Here is an 18405-nt window from a genome sequence, read left to right on the forward strand (position 1 = left end):
ATTCCGTCCCGATGCAACAAAATGTGCATCTTTTTATTGACAGCTACCGTGGGGATTCCGGTGATGGCTACAAGAAATTTTTTTAAATGAATTTAATATTTCCTTCAAGACATCTATTTTGAAATAAAACACGGATTTGTACAAATAAGCATTTAGTCTTGTCGTTTCACATTCATTCAAGTGGTTTCCCCAAGAATTTCTGCTCATTTTTCGCTTTTTTGGGTATGCTTGAAAAATAACCATAATCCGAGTTCTCCTCGAAATCTCATTTAATGAGTTTTTGCTGAAAACTCATAAAACGACTTGAGCCACAAAACTTCGATTATGGTTATTTTTCAAGCATTAATGGTTCAATATGGCCGAGCGTGTATGCTGTATAAAGGCCAAGGTAAGATGAAAAGTAAGATTTGTGTTTCATTAAAAGGTAAGAAAGGTTTCATTTTATATGATACCTAACATTAGAACAACCAATCACTTGGCAACTGGGTAGGTATTTAAACACGTGTGCATAACACATGTCGTGTTGAGTGGTCCAACCAAGTAAAATATCTAGGACTAGCTGATCCCGTACGAACTTCGTTTCGCTTTAAATCATTGGTACGTCAAAATGAGTTTAGAAAATGAATTCGAAACATTTTTTCGACAATTCTGGGGAAAAAAATCAACAGTGTTAAAGTCGCTACTATTACTATTACTTGAAATTCAAATTAAACGGTTGATTGGCTTTTTATTAAAATTTATGTGAGAGTGTTTTCTTCTCGATCGGTTGCAAAATCTAGACATTATGGCAGAAACATGTACTATTTGTTTGTGTGCACGACTCTTTTGCTTGACCTTCACACTTAAATTGGTATCAATTAACTGCCTCCAACAAAATTATTGCACAAAACACTGAACTTTCAATAAAACCCTCTTTTTCTGTCCCATGGCCCGAAATTCAATAATTGATACCAATTTTACGTTCCTCAAAACTCCCTTGTGCCATTTTTTCTTTTCAAATTATATGTAAAATAACGTCAGGAACTTGAAAACAGTGATCAGTGAATATAGACTCCCCTTTCGCCGACCCTTGACACGGAACATGCTACCTGGAGTCAATTGCACATAGTTTATAACCCTCATCTGAACATTTTCATCTCAATCCGATGCATGATCATGACAATATCGCGGAAACAGTGAGCAACTAACATGGACGGCCTTTTTTTTAACACGATTCAAAACTTGACACCTGAAATCAATTATCTTTTCTGTTAAACTCTCATGTGCCAATTTTCATTACAATTCTATGCTCAATCAAGAGAATATCGTAAAACAGTGAACAGATAATAACCCCTTTTGCCGACCCCTGAGTCAAGATTTGAAACCTGAAAGCAAAAAAGCGTCCCTCAAAACTCCTATGCGGAAATTTTCATCTCATCATCATCCAATGAAAAATAACGTCAAAATCGCAAAAACATTCAAGTTGGATATGAACGACTCCTTCAGCCGACTTCTGATCCGCAATTCGAAACTTGAAATCGATTGCTCGTCTTTCAAAACACTCATGTGCAAATTTTCATCACAATCAGGTGTATAATAACACCAATATCGCAAAAACATGAATCAGTGAATATGGACGACCCCTTTGGCCGACCCCTGACCCTAAATTTGATAACTGTAATCGATTGCTCGTCTCTCAAAACACTCATGTGCAAATTTTCATCACAATCCAATGTAAAATAAAGCCAATATCGCAAAAACATAAATCAGTGGATATGGACGACCCCTTTTGCCGACCCCTATCCCTAAATTTGATAACTGTAATCGATTGCTCGTCTCTCAAAACACTCATGTGCAAATTTTCATCACAATCCGATGTATAATAACGCCTCTATCGCAAAAACATAAATCAGTGGATATGGACGACCCCTTTTGCCGACCCCTATCCCTAAATTTGATAACTGAAATCGATTGCTCGTCTCTCAAAACACTCATGTGCAAATTTTCATCACAATCCGACAAAAAATAACGTCAATAACGTGAAAACAATATTTCTCTTGTATGGACGACCCCCTCCAGAAGGGGTCGTCCAAAAATCTAAAAACATTTTTCATCATTCCTGGTCCTAATGAGCATCCATGCCAAATTTCAGATCTCTAGCTCTTAAGACGGCTGAGTCTATAGAGGACAAACAAACAAACAAACAAACAAACAAACATACAGATAATTGCTTTTTATATATATAGATTGACAATTTTCCAGAAACTACTCTTCCGATCGCACGTAGAGAATATTCTACTGAAATGTTCCGCACTGGTTAAAAATCTATATCCGTAAATCTCGACTCTCGAAAACCAACAAGCTGGCTGTTTACATTCAAAATATTGCGGTGTGGGAATCATGCACACAAACACCTATGAACAAAGTACAGGTAGCATAGAACAGGATCTTACGGATGATCCTTGACCGCTCGATGTTGACTAGGATCTCGGACTTTCACGAGGAAGCTAACACGTCAAAAATAGACTCTAAAATCCAACAAATGAAAGAGACATTCATAGGGAAATGTGCTATATCCGAATATCGGCTTATTAAAAACCTGTTAATAGTACGATAAGTTGTAAATAGTAGGTTAAATTTAGAAGTAGGTTGTAAATAGCAGAGTAGTTAGTTTCCTTTTAAAAAATTCAAACAAACAATCCCACCAAGTGGTCAAATCGAAAATATTTGTCTTTGACATACAAATGTAAATAGTATTTTTATACAAAATGTTGACTAAAGATGTACATAACTTTGAGGAATCAATTAAATCACAAAAATATTTACATTGTAAAACAATCAGAGGAAATAAACATAAATTGAACAACGACCTGTCGTGCATAACGCCTTGCAATTCACAGGAAAACAAACTGTTGCGAACCTACAGGACAATTTGACATTTGTTTTCCTGAGCGATTTTGCTGTCCTGATATCGTCCTGTAATTTCAGCTGTTGAATATACAGGACAAAATGCCCCCGATCACAGGAGAAAAGATAACGTTTGTAGGACACAACACGTAACGTTCTTACAAACGGATTCAATACATAAATTTAAAAACAAAAAAAATAGCTGCCAAGTGCTTGAAACGCCATATGTATAATGGTCATTTCGAGAGCCCTTTTTTATTGCAAATAAGCATTATTCCTCTTAAAAAATCTCAAAATTTATTATGGCAAGTGCACTTATCCAGGCCAAAAACTTATTAGAGTTCACAATATTGAAAGTCCATTCTAAAAAAAACGATAAACAGACTTCTCGTTTCTGTTATAAGGTTCCATTCAAAACCAACGTAAAAAAACAAAAAAAAACTTTGCAGTCATTTTGACTTGTACGGTTTTTCTACTGCTCAAATTTCCTCGTTTTGAAGAATGGGGAAAAATGGTGATATATTGGGATCATTATTTCGAAAGTTGGGCTTTCTTATGGGTAATCAAGCTATCGACGAACTGACGCAATTGGTCGCAAATTTTCATAAATCGATTGAATATTCCGCAGGAAGGTAGCTGCTAGAAACTGCGTTTGATCTACATGGCTGCTGGCTGATCGAACCGCCAAAGGGGTGACTGTGCTTTCCCCAACCATTACCCCCTACAGAACACGTCCAATGGAAACTCTATTCGCGGCACGTTGCTCATCGTTGTGTGTTTGCTTTCGAAGTATTTTTCGTTTTTTTTTTGCTTCTGCCGGACCAACCGGGACACCCGACAGGTTGAAGGGCTTTTTGTGCGTCACAGATTTACAGTTTTCGGTGCCAGAACGCTTCGGTTTCTCGCCCCCACTTCCTTCCTCGCAAGTCTCCGGATGGGCGGCAAAGAACCGTGCGCCATACGCACCGCTTTCCGCTAATGATCACTATTTGTTTGCAGCGGACATTATGGCGTGTCGAGTTTTTCGGTTTTTTCGAATGAAGCTTTAGTTATTTTATTAAGGATTTTATAATTCTGACCCGCTGTACTTTGCTACACCTTTCAAAAAAATATATATATATTTTCAGAAATTATTCAAATTTTTATTGTTTTGTTGGCATTTTTTTGAATCAAATTATGACATAATTCAAAAGCAACCGCTATAAATTGAGAGCTGCAGCTAGAGTTTCGAATTACAATACAAAGATGACCTAAACTTATTAATTATCTGAATCTTGATCTATAAATTTGCGTTAATAATCTGATAATTTTAATCTGTTTCACCCCTCAGTATGGTGTATCGGCCAAAAACATGTACACAGCAAAAAAAATGTAACTGTGGGCGATATAATTTTAGGTGATGTTAGCCAATCTATGTATTATTTTTGATTTTGGTTAAATATTTTCATTTAAACGATGTACACAATCTGAACGCGTCATGCACTGTAATATTATAACCTGCTCTGTAGTATAACATCAAGTAGTCAATGTTTATTCCAAATGACATTTTAAATTTTGTTCGTATCGAAACGGAAGAAACCGATTGTGAAACTCAGGAGCATTTTTTCTGCTGGTAAGTCGTGTCAATATTCATAATACAACTAAGCAAAACTATTGGTGATAGTTTCTTAACATAATTCTTCGTTTTCAGGAATTTTTCCCAATGTTTATCGGCGATGCTAAAGATATTCACAGATTTTAAATAGCTGGATCTGAAGGTGAGTATTTTATGTTAAACTTTTTATCCTCCTTGTGAACTATTTTATTTGATGTTTAAACAGGAATTGATTAGCGTTTTCAAAAGCGAAATTACATAAGCCATCCAAGGGACAGAACATTTCCAAGTCTCGAAATGCGTGCGAGAAGCTGGAAGAGTGAGATCGTTCAAATCCCAGAAGAACGAAACAAGGCTGAACGTTGGATACACAAATATCTTCGGAGTTCGTGTTCAAGTAAGGCAGTCCATGATCAAACATACGAAATATTTCAAAGAGATTCTGGTGGGATCGCCGGTGCAGGATTTACTGGATCTGTTTTTTAACAGTTTCTCTTTCTAAGACCTTATCAATAAAGCTTCCCGTATTCAAACAGTCCCATAAGAGAAGTGCTGTTTCAGAAACGAATCTAACAATGAATTTTGTGATTTTTTTTATATTCATCATTATATTAAAGGAATAAGATCATCTCTTTGAACTTTATTGCTGTGTTTAAATCTGATTTAATTTTCTAATCTCGACATGCACATAGAAATTCCAGCCTGAAGCTTATTCCTAGTTGAATTCTTACGTCGCATAATATTGTAAAAAACGAATGTGTAAGAAATTTAGCCAAATTCAGAAAAAAAAGATAACGGCAGCATCATCTTCGTGCTAGAGTTTGTCTGCTGCAATACATACTTTTAGTGTAATTTTTTTACATCAAAATCGTGTAGTACCTTGTATATCAAAACAATGTAATATTAGATACCTTTAGCGATTCAAGTTAAGTGCAAGTTTTTGATGTAATATAGCAACACTTTTTTTGCTGTGTAAATTTATCTCATTCATATCTTTCTCATCTAACATCGTATTGCAGATCTGAAGGGTGCATTTGAAAGCTGAGGAATTGTTGTTTCTTCATAAATTCATAAAAAAATTATATTTTAAAGTGATAATCATAAAAAATTTACCTGAAATTAATTGTTTTTTAGAAAAATCACTCTTATGATTGTGAATTTTTTATGGTTATGGATTTAAAATATATTTTTTTAATGAATTCATGAAGAAACAACAATTCCTAAGCTTTCAAATGCACCCTCCAGATCTGCAATACGATGTTAGATGAGAAAGATATGAATGAAATAAATTTGCATGTTTTTAAAAGAATGATCCCAAACTTTTGGCCGATACACCATACAAGGGGTGATCCCAAACTTTTGGACGATAACTTGAGTGTCTATTTTATTAATTAATAGTACATTCTTAAATTTTGATAATGTTTTGAGGAGTATAGAATAAGGATTCTAATGCAACTCAAATTTTGAAATTTGGTTCACCCTATCGTTAGATGATTGGCTTTGAATATAGAGTGCGATTTTTTGAAAATATTCTAACTTTGGGTTAAGTTTAAGGTGCAAAACTAAAACATTATTTATGGGCAAAATACCTCCGAAATAGCTATTGCTCATTATCTTTCAAATGAGATCAGAAGATTTGCAATATGTCCCAAGACGGCTGAGATATGAACGATCAAAATTTGCATGTTTTTTAGCGGGTGATCCCAAACTTTTGGCCGGCAGTGTATATCTTTCCGCTGAAAAAAATGGGACTTAAATTTATAATAGAAACATTTCTCGTATCCAAATACCCTCACGTGCCAAATATGGTACAATTTGCTCGATCAGCTCTCCAATTATACTGAAAATTGTAAGGGAGACCTCTCCTCCACCTTTTCATCCAACTCTTTGAAGGAGTGAGGGATACCAATTATCCATAGAAGCATTTCTCGTACCCAAATTTCGTTCCATCCCAAGTAACAATTTTAGCTTTATTATGGTCAGCAAAATGTCGTTTGGATAATAGCATTAATCTTCATAAAAAGCTAAAGTACATTCTATAACATCACCTGGACTCTAATAAAGCCAAAATTAGGCTATTTGGCCCTATCCTAGGAACGTCATCATGACCAATCATTGTTAGTCATCAATATTGGTCACCAAAGCTTTTAAAAAGCTATTATAAAACATGTTAGAAATTTTTGTTTTTTTTCGGTTCTGTCAGTTCTCGGAGTTTTTTTTATTTTGTCCAGCAACCGTAACGGTTGATGAATGATGATTGCATTATTCAGATATGAATCTGGTAAAATTAATAGCTAAAAAAACCAATGTTTCACCCATATAATGAGCGTCTTTTCTACTGCCAGTCAAGATTTTAGGTAAAATGTATATGAAATAGTATCTTAAAATAAATGCGCCTCGTCAAATCTAATGGTCAATCATGATGGGATTGATGGAAAAAAGGCCTGAAAAAATATTTTCCAATGCTGGCATTGTGAATTCATCAACATGGCGTCATTTTGTACCCTTCGATTTTGCAACCAACATGGCGTGAGTCAATTCATAGTTTTATTATGGTTTAATGATGACCCCAAAAAAAGCTACGATTTGACGTTTCTCTCGCAAGCAAACCAATTACACGCTAAGGTTGAGTTCCTCATTTCTGAGTTTTTAATCATTAGTACAGTAAATGAGGACAGACTTTTTGAATGAAAAGGGATTGGTTTTCAATGACCCGTGGAATAAATCATGAGTTGAAGTCAAATTTCGTTGTCTGACGCCATCTTGAAATCCAAGATGGCGGCTTCCGCTCAACTTTAAAATGGTGTAAATGACTTGAAATCGCATGAAACCCCAACAAAATGGGTATCGGGTGAAAGTGCTAAACGAGTAGAAGTCGAATTTCGCTATCCGACGCCATCTTGAAATCCAAGATGGCGGCATCCGCTCAACTTTTAATGCTTAATGCTGACAAAAAGTCGCATTAAACCACCACTATACGAGTATTGAATGAAAAGGCTAAGCTAGAAGATGTCGATTTTTTTCTTTCCGACGCCATCTTGGAATCCAAGATGGCAATGAAAATCACTTGAACACAACTTTTTTTCACGTAATACTACATTAAAACTACTATTTTAAAACAATTTAGATCATTTTAAATCACTTTTTTTTTCATTATGTTTCTAATGCATTTAGAACTTTTCTTGTTTTGTTTATAGTTTTTGATTTTTTTTGCCATTTATGTAATTCTTTTATTCCTATCATGCAATTATGTCTAAATTGTATTGGTCTTATTCTAGCGAAAACTATAAGGTTATGTTGTTTCTGTTAACCGTCTGATTTTGGCACATGTGCCAAATTCGATGTTTCCAAAATCGAATGTTGCCAAAAACGAATGGGATCTGTATTGTGGTAGTTTTTGTGGGATTTTCAGTCACTTACAGATTTTTAGAGAAACGCGAAAAGAGATATTTGACTTCTATCATTTAGCCTTAGCACCCAATACAATATATTTGGGAGTTTCATGCTATTTTCATTCATTTACAGTATTTTTAAGTTCAGCTGAAGCCACCATCCTGGATTTCAAGATTGCGTCAGAATGCAAAAATAAACTTTTTATAGCTTTTTCCAATTGACAAATATCCATATTTTGGAGGTTTCATGCGATATTCAATGATTTAGAGCATTTTTTAAGTTTATAGAAAGCTGCCATCTTGGATTTCAAGATGGCGTAAGATAGCAATATTCGACTTCTACTCGTAAACCCCTTCACCCACTACCAATCTGGGTTTCATGTCATTTTAAGTCATTCACTACATTTTAAAGTTTAGCGGAAGCCGCCATCTTGGATTTCAAGATGGCTTAAGATAGCGTAATTCAACTTCTACCGGTTGATTTCTTTTAACTTATACCCCTATAATATAGGTTTTATGCGATTATCAGTCATTTACAGTATTTTTAAGTTGAGTGGTAGCCGCCATCTTGGATTTAAGATGGCGACGGGCAACGAAATTTGACTTCTACTCGTTTATTACTTTCACCTTATAACCATATTGTGAAGGTTTCACGATATTTTCAGTAATTTACAGCTTTGAAAATAAAAGAGGAAGCCGCCATCTTGAATTAATGATGGCGTCAAGCTTTTTTTTCCTACTATTTGGGCCCTTTCACTCAATACTCATATTGTAAAGATATTCATACCACTTTCGGTGATTTCAAGTTTCAAAGATGTATTTTTTTTTAATTTAAACTCAAAACCAACACGCATAACTTACCGAAAATGTGTAAAAATGGGAGTTCCAATTCAAATATGTGCTATCTAATCTGAGCGTGTCCTGTTTTGACGTTTTGATCGAGAACTGTCACTAAGTTTTATGGCGGTTTAATAATCAGGCACTGAGTGCTATTATAGAACATGCAAAAGAAAGCTTGGAGCAAACCTCTAAGTTTGTGTTTTATTATAGTTTTAAAAAAGCATTCATAACTCTTTCAAAATAACTTAAACAGTATGTTCAATAAAAGTTTTATTAGCGTTTTCAAAACCATCTGCAAACATATGGTCGAAAAAAAATATAAGCATTCTGCATGACCATAATAAAACCGTCATAAAACGAGCTGCACAAAAAAATGCCATAATTAAACCATAATAAAACTTCCTAATGCTAGTTGGCATAATCTGTGTTACTTGGGATGGCAAATTACGTTTCATTTGTTGTTTAAGTTCTCGAATTATACAGTAAAAATTGTATGAAATTCCCCTCCCTCTTTCCTTTCTCCCCGCTGGAAGAAGGAAGGGGTCTCAAACAACCATTAGAACATGTCACATTCCCAAATACCCGCCCATGCCAAATTTGGTTCCATTTGCTCAATAAGTTATTGAGCTATGTAAAAAATTAAAAAAGAGGCCCCCTCCTCTCTTTATGTATCCTTACTGGAAAGAGGGAGGGGTTTTCAAATAATCATAGAAACATTTTTCGTATCCAAATACCCTCCCATGCCAAATTTGGATCCATTTGCTTTATTAGTTTTAAGTTATGAAAAAAATATGAAAGAGGCTCCCTCCTTTCTACTGGAAAGAGGGGAGGTCTCAAATAACCATTGACTTATTTTTCGTATCCAAATACCCTCCCATGTCAAATTTGGTTCCAGTATCTTGATTAGTTTTCGAGTTATATGGAAAATTGTAAGGTAGCTCCCCTCCCCCATTCCTATCACTCCACTGAGAGGAGGGAGGGGTACGTAATATTCACAGAAATATTCACAGAAATAATAAATAATACCATTTGTCTGATTGGTTCTCGAGTTATGCAAAAAATTGTCTTTTATTTGGTAGGCCCCTCCCAAAAAATTGGTTCAATAGTTTCCGAGTCTATAGGGAACAGACAGACAGACAGACAGGAATCCATTTTTAGATTCTGAGCTGTAGGTCAATCGGCAAGGGCATATTTATTTACAAAAATTGTAGTAAAGATAAGCCCGAAAATGGAACAATTTCCTAATTTTCAAACTTTATGATAAAGTTTAAATTTTTTATTCACATTTCGTTCCAGATTGTCGTTATTGATTTTAATTTTCACAATTAAAAATTTCGGATTTTCAAGTTTCAAGTCTGATACGATTTCACAATTCAGTTCTAAAAATGGTTCTTAATTGAAAATATGTAGGGGAAAAGTTCATATAACGCCCCATGTGGTTAATACGCGCCACCCTTGTTTTGAAGAATCTGATACATTTCAAGCCTGCAAAATATTACCAATTTGTTTAAATGCCATGATTGGTCGAGGCAAGTATGATTTTTTCCTTAAAATGCCCCTGTGTCGTGATAATTTCACAGTTTAGGTTTTTCTCCATTTCGATCTAAATTTTAAAACACTTTCAATAAGGTTTCATCAAGCAGAGAAAAACGAATAAGACAATATTTTCTGACACATCGATAGAGGAAATTCTAAACTAAGATTTAATGCTAAAAAATCTTACTGAAGTCGCTAAGGTATGCTTTTTATGGGTATGTTCTATCACGGCCCATGCGCTCGTTACAACGCGCCAATCGTAGTAGGCTGAAAATAGCATTAATTTTTCAAAAAGGTAAATTTTCATTGAAAATGAACAAAAAGTCTAAACCCATATTTTGAGCGTTAATTCAGCCCAAAAAATCTACTTTTCATTTTTTTTTAAATTTTGATTAGTCCATTTTGATTTTCTTTTCAGACAAAGTGTCTGTAAGTATTGGTGTGTTTTAGGTCTTCGGCTGCTTTCGGGTGTGTTCGGCTGCTAGGCGCGTATTGAATACACAGCGGCGCGTATTTGCAACACAGTTTTGTTCTGTGGCTTTGAATATGGTTTTTAAAAATCAAGTTTTTGAAGCAACTATAGCAATTTGAGTAATAAAAAATCATAAGCATTTGTAGAAAACACTTTTGTTTAACGATAACACCCATTTTTAACACAATTTGTACGTGGAATACATAGAAAATCAGCGATTCGCTTAGGTGGCGCATAATAGGGCATGTTCCCCTATGTGGTATTTTAGGCCACCTGAATCGGTTTGCGAGATACTTGGGAGGTGGGGATATTAGAGGCCGAGGAAGGTTGCTATAATACAGGCTTACTGATATTCGCTTCATTTACTTCAAAATTTCTAATCGTTACAGCCGCAACCACAATACGACCCCGTTTAGCATTGACTCGAGAACGAATCAACACTTGCAAAAGAAAAGCACTGTCTTAGTGAACTGTGCGAACGGATTAACCGACATTGCGTCATTCGCCATTAGCGTGCGGGAAGTCAGTCAGTCAGTCAGTCAGTCAGTCAGTCAGTCAGTCAGTCGGTGATCAAACGAGCGAGTCAATTAGTGTGTGTTACCCTGGTTGTTCTTGATCCGGCGGTGCACCGGTGTTGCTTCCGAGCTCCGAAGCTCATGCACATTTGGCGACCGTGACAGGTTATTTCTCGTAAGCTTCGTTAAACGATAAATTATAAAGAAAAATTGAACCGAAAAAAAGAAAACGAACGGTTCACGTTGAGTAAACTATCTTCAAAGTTGCTTAAAAATCTAACACTTAATTAATTAGGCATAAAACGTGGTAAAATGAGTTATTCCAATATAAGGACGTAAGGACAACTTGATCATGTTCACAATTTCAAGCGAGTTGAGAAGACAGCTTGAAATTGCAAGGTGAGTTGAAAGGACAGCTTGAACGTTTTGAGAACTATTATGCGAGTTGGGAGGACAGCATGAAGTTCAAAGGCGAGTTGAGAGGACAGCTTGAGTTATTTATGAGAAATCTAGTGAGTCGAGAGGACAGCTTGGATCGAAAGGCGAGTTGAGAGGACACCCAGTAGCAGTCATACATATATTGTTATTTATTAAGAAAAAGTTTGCCCCCGTGCCAGTGGAAAAAACGAAAACGCGATATACTTGTTGAGGGGTTAAATCGTTGGTGATTAGGATCGGGGGTGAAAAACCATTCTGAGCGAAGATCAGCAACCTTGCTATAATAGTTTGAGTCCTCTTCATCCCACTGAAAGTGGGAGGGTGCCTCCCAAACAAATGAATCATGGTTGAATAACTCAAGAACTAAAGTCTGTTTCACAAAGAATCTGGTCGCATCTTTTCATTTACTGCAGCGCCCCTAGTTGTCACATCGCAAATTGGCAGTGTTTTGATCTGGATGGTTTGTTTACTTAGTGGTGAAAATTTCATCAAGATTGAAGCAGTCAGTCAAAAGTTATCGACGATGGAACGCGAAAGGCGAGCGAAAATTCTGCACACTCACGTAGAGAAACCGACGTGGTCAGGGGTAAAGATCGCGAAATTTCTGAAATATCCAAAATTGACTGTAAATTCGGTGCTGCAACGTTACCGGGAGACCCTTACGCAGGGCTGGTAGCGAGTCACTTTTTAGTGACTTGGTCACTTTTTTTGGGTCAGTCACTAAAAAGTCACTTTTTTCATCATTTGGTCACTAAAGTCACTATTTTCCGAAAAATGGTCACTTTTATCACCAAAAGTCACTTTTTTCACCGAAAATAAACCAATGAAAGAGTAATTTGAATTGCGCGTTTTAATATTGACGGTAGTAACTGTTAATTACTTGATCAGTCAGTTCGAAAAATTTTTCGCCTCCGGCGGAATTTCGGCATGAATCACCCTTGGCTTGAGACATTTCGATCTACGACATTATTTGACGTTCATGAATTGAAACTAACTTTGCAATGCAATGAATTTAAACGGTAATTTCAACTAATTTGGTTCTCCGAATCTAAATATGTATGCAATATTTCTATTAGCTTTTGTTATTGAAATGACTTTTGAAAATAATTGAAAATCTTTAGAGAAGTTTCTGCACTTTTTTTACAAAAACTCAAATCAAAATCATTGAATCAATTGATGAGCTTTAAATAGAATCAGGTTTTTTTACACTTTCTGCTGTGATGTCAAAAATACTTGTAATGACATTTTTCCATAATCAGTTATCTATAAATGATTGATTTTACTAGTTATAAACTCTTTATCACCAAAACTAAATGTTTTCGGCCGAATTTGACAAAATTTCTGGTTTAGGACACTATTTACCAAATCAATAATTTAAAAAAAATAAGCACCAAAATTGTTATAGTGAAACATGTTTATTGAAAAAACTCTTCCTGAAATGTTTTTAAAAACTAATCTTTTTTATTTCCATATTGTTTTTTCAATCTTCAAATAAATTTACCGAATTTTATTGTACATTTATTTTTTCAATTTTCTAATCAACTTGCCGAATTTTTTTTTAACAAACTTTTTAAATTTTTAAGACATATTTTTAACAATTGTTTCCTTGTTTTTAAATTCTGAATTTTCGTGTTCTTCAGCCATAAGCCTTTAACTCCCATTTTTTAATAATACAACATAATTTCAACCTTCTGTTCTTTCAGGACCCAATATTTTAATCAAAAAGACAAAATACTCAGAGCTTGTAATTTAAAGCCTTAAAACCTGCGATTGAATATTTAAAAACTTTTTATTAATATTTTTTATATGAAATCATGTTTTTTGGATCTATCATGATTTTTAAATTAATCTAAAAAGTTTGAAAAATTGTTCTAAGTAGAAACTTTAAAAATAAATTTTAATACGCAATGTTAACTAAATTTGTACTTGATTTGTGCTTTCATCATTAATAACAAAAGTTTTGTACTCATTATTTTTAATTTTTCATCAGTTTTTATCATTCACGTAATTACTCATTTTCTAACATTTCTGTGTCAGTGTAGTGGAACATGAAGTTATTATTTAAGCTTCAAAAAAGAAATTTTGATAACTGGAAAATTTTACTTTATTAAAGGTTTTTTTGTTTGGCTTATATAACTGGCACTTTTAAAATAATCATAAATATATTCTTCTTTTTATCAAATTAAATTAAACCATCAAACATTGAATAAATTCTGTTCAAAATTTATTTCTTATTCAGTAATCGGTAATTCACATTTTAAATCGTGATTAAATATTTTTTGTTCAAATTAAAAAATTACAGCGGAATTTCTCACTAAACTTCCAGTTGAAAATGAGGAAAAGAATTCCAAATTTAGATGAATAAAAATTAACAATTATTATCATTTTCCTAATCATTCTATTCATGGTAAGTTTTGTACAAAATTGGACATTTATTTTAGAATTCAGATTTTTTAATTTTAAATTTGCTAAGAAATTCTTTAGAAACTAATTTATTTCTTACTTTCTTGACTTATCGAAAATTTGAAACATTCATTGTAATATGTTTCCAAAATGTTTTTATCAGTCTTTTGTTTAGTTTGTGTGTTGAACATGAGTGACAAACGGTGTAAGAAAACCTTTTCCTTTTCAATTTTTTATTTGTTGTATTGTTATTATTTTTATCTAAATTTTAATTTCGAAACCCAGCCCCCCTCCCCCCCCCCCCCCCTGGACGGGTCCTTCGCACGGGCCTGATTTGGTCACATTATTTGTAGTTCAAAGTTACTTTTTTCGTTCTACATAGTCACTATTTGGTCACTTTTTTCGGTCCTCAAAGTCACTATTTGGTCACTTTTTTTCAAATTTTGGTCACTAAAGTCCCTACTTTTTCATTGTCAAACCGCTACCAGCCCTGCTTACGGTAGATCGAGCAAAACAAACCAGGCGTAAAAGTGGAACATATGACCGGAAGCTGCGAGCAAAGCTAATTCGATCAGTTCACAATAATCCTGGAATCTCCTTGCGTGATTTGGCGTAAAGCTCGACGAATTTGTTGCGAGAAGGCTTGCGGTCGTATCATGCAAGCAAACACCCCAACAGGACGCTGAAACAAAACCTGGTTGCCAAAACCAGGGCAAGGAAGTTGTACGAGAAAGTGTTGACCAAGTACAACGGATGCATTTTGATGGACGACGAAACTTACGTCAAATTGAATTTTGGACAAATACCCGGTAACGAATTTTACCTTGCGAAGCGTAAAGGGTATGTTGCGGGTAGATTCAAGTTTGTTTTTGCAGATAAATTTGCTCGTAAGTGCATGATTTGCCGAGGGATCTGTAGTTGTGGGAAGAAGACTAAGATTTTCATCACTGGGAAACAATCAATGGAAATGTTTACAAAGAAGAATGTCTCCAGAAGAGGGTTTTGCCATTCATTCGGTCCCACAAAGGTCCGGTGAAATTCTGGCCGGACCTGGCAAGCTGCCACTACAGCCGGGATGTCGTTAAGTGGTGTGGTATAAGGAGAACAAGATCGATTTTGTTGAAAAAAGTATTAATCCACCAAACTGTCCGGATTTTCGTCCCATCGAGAAATATTGGGCAATAGTTAAGGGCAAACTGAAGAAATATGGCAGAACCATGAAAAAACCCGCTCAAATGGAAAAGTGGTAGAACAAGATGGCGAATGAGGCTACCAGCAGTACTGTGCAGAAAATGATGGGTGGTATCACAAAAAAAATCGAAAATTCATCCGAAAAGCTGACGAATGATTTTATATATTTTTTTCCTTATAGTGCAATAAAAACCCTACAAAATGACATGTTTACTTTTGTTGTACGTTATTTCTTTGCGGAGAAATGATCTATTTTATCCGACCAGATTCTATGTGAAACAGACTTTAATCCAGCAAACGGAACCAAAGCTGGCTTGGAGGGTATTATTTGTTAAGGATCAATATTTCTATGATATTTTGAGATTCCTCCCTCCTTCCAGAAGCAAGATGGAAAGGAGGGAGAAGGGCTCTCATACAATGTATTACATAACTCGAGAACTTATCAAGCAAATAGAACCAAATTTAGTATAAGAGGGTATTCGGATGCGAAAAATATTTTTTTTATGATCATTTGAGACCCCTACCTACTTCCAGAGGGGAGATACATATGAAAAGTGGAGATGGGCTCCCATATAAATTTGTACATAGCTCGAGAACTAATCAAGCAAATGGGACACAACAAATATTTCATACCATACAAGTGAAACATACATATATGTATAACAGAACAATTTATAATACAGATAAATGCAGCACTCTAATTGAAAATTCAAAACAGGTATTTAAAAACCAATTTAGTATCAGGTTTAAAAAAAAAATTGTTGGTCAATTCTTTATTTGAAACGGCTCAAACCTTTTTTTTTAACATTCTTCAGATTTTATAATGGCCTATGGATTTTTTTATGCATTAAGATTGGTTGAATTCTTTCACATTACTGAATTAAAATGTGAAAAAAAAAATCGAGAACATATATGGGGTCGTATGCGATAGAGGGTTAAATTGTTGAAAATATCATTATTATTATTATGGCCTGCAGTTCATATCGAAAATCACCATTTAAGCCACTAGAGCGTAACTCATTAATAAAATAATCAGTTTTAAGTTCTTACAGGGCCGAAGAACGGTTTCGAAAAACGTGCTTTTTATTTTTCCCTTTAAGGTGGCTCTCAGTTCACTTTGACGCAGCGCATTTTACCCAATTTCACTATCTGCGACATTAATTTTTTGCAATAAAATCTTTTAAAATCGGAAAATGTCCTGATTTTCATAGAGTAGTGTGTAGTGTAGATTTAATGTTTCAGTTAGGAAAAGTAAAACATTTTTGTGCTAATCTAGTTTTTCTTGAAGAGGCATTTCACTCGGATTTCTGATTTCCAGATGAATTAGAAAGAAAAACCATTCACATTTTTGTTTACAGATTTTGTACGCACGAGTATTAAAGTTCAATATATTTTAACAAAACTGTTAAAAATATTGTTTGAATTTTTATTTTTTTTTTTTTACTTTTTATAACATTAAATTTTTTTTCATCCCATGTTTCAAAAGCGGCTTACCCTCAAACTGCACTGATTTGATATGTTGATCTATTAGCCATTTCGTCAATCGGCTGTATGCGCAATTTAGACCGCTGCAAAAAATGACTTTTTGCTCCCATATGTTTTTTCGATGTCTGTTTGGTCACCAAGCATCAGTTTGAGAGCGCAACGTGATTCAATTTTGTATGGAAATTCGTATAGAAAAAGAAATTTTTGCACATACAATCATCCAGAAAATTCAAATAAACTTGAAATGAAGTTGGTCTTTGATTTTTGGTTTTGACTATTCTTAAGCTTCATTTTTTGCTAGCATGACAAGCAGCTAAGAAAATCATGAAAAAAGTTATAACCATTTCAAAATTCAAAATCAGAATCCATCGGAAAGTATTTAAAAATGGCAGACTTTGCTTGCTGAAGCTTCTAATAATTTCTTGTAATGTTCTGGAAAATGTTCAATAAGTTCCCTAGCTATACATAGCAAATTTTTCAAGATTATTTGATTGCATCCTACAGTTCCACAGCTTTCAAATAAACAGTCAAAAACGCTGAAATTAAAAAAAAAATATTTTGAAAACAAAAATTTTATATAACATCATATATATATTTTCTGGGTACAAGTTAGAGTTGTGGTTTGTTCAGATGAAATGTACTGCAAGAATCAAGAAATATTTTTCATCCAAAGTTTTTTTTTAATGTCTTTATTATAGAGATTTTCAGCTTTCAGCTGGTTCATCTCTTTTATGAGATAAGAGATACGAGAAAGAGACCATAAGGGACTCTCTCAAGAGGTGGGAAGTGTATTATAACGACAACCCCTACAATTGGGGACTACGTACTAAAGTCTGCTTCATTTAATATTGGAACAAATTCTTTTGCTCATTGTGGCGCTCCTAGTGGACGGATTTGGAAACTTTTTTCACCCACGTGTCGGGAAATTCATTACCTTTCACCATGTATTTATGTCATAACACCAAACGATAGCATTTTGTAAACAACCGCCATCGAAGCCGAACGGAGAGATCAAATTGTGCACAGTTTTCTTACGAGTACGAGTACGAGAATTTCTTCGAAACAGCAATGAATAATTTTTTCAATTTTTTTTTATGAAAGAGTAAAGAAAATGCTACATTTGTATGAAAAACAAATTATGAATTCGTTAATAAATGACTGAACTACACGCAATTGTTTGTGTTCCAATATTAAATGAAGCAGACTTTACATCCGTCGAACTTGGTCGTACAGCTTTCGAGCACGGATTCTGGCCACATTGTTCTGCTTCAGCGTCCGATTTGGCTGTTTGCTGGCTCGGAATGACCTTATTCCTTCCCGGAGACGAATTCGTCGCACCGTACTGTGAGCGGCCTGGAACTTATTGGCCAAATCGCGGTCTGAAAGATTGGGATTCCTCTTGACGGCCTTGATGACTTTCCCACGCAGTTTCCGGTCCACAGTTCCACTCCGGCGCTTCGAATGCGGCTTCCGAGCCTTCGTCAATGTTTCCTTGTACTGCTTGATAACACGCCATACGGTATTTCTGGGCATTTTAAGCTATTTAGCTAGCTTCGATGCCGACAACAATGGATTTTCAAGAAAACTGTGCACAATTTTATCTCTCCGTTCGGCTTCCATGGCGGTTGTTTACAAAATGCTATCGTTTGGTGT

Source organism: Uranotaenia lowii, chromosome 1, assembly GCF_029784155.1.
Source record: "Uranotaenia lowii strain MFRU-FL chromosome 1, ASM2978415v1, whole genome shotgun sequence".
NCBI lineage: Eukaryota > Metazoa > Arthropoda > Insecta > Diptera > Culicidae > Uranotaenia > Uranotaenia lowii.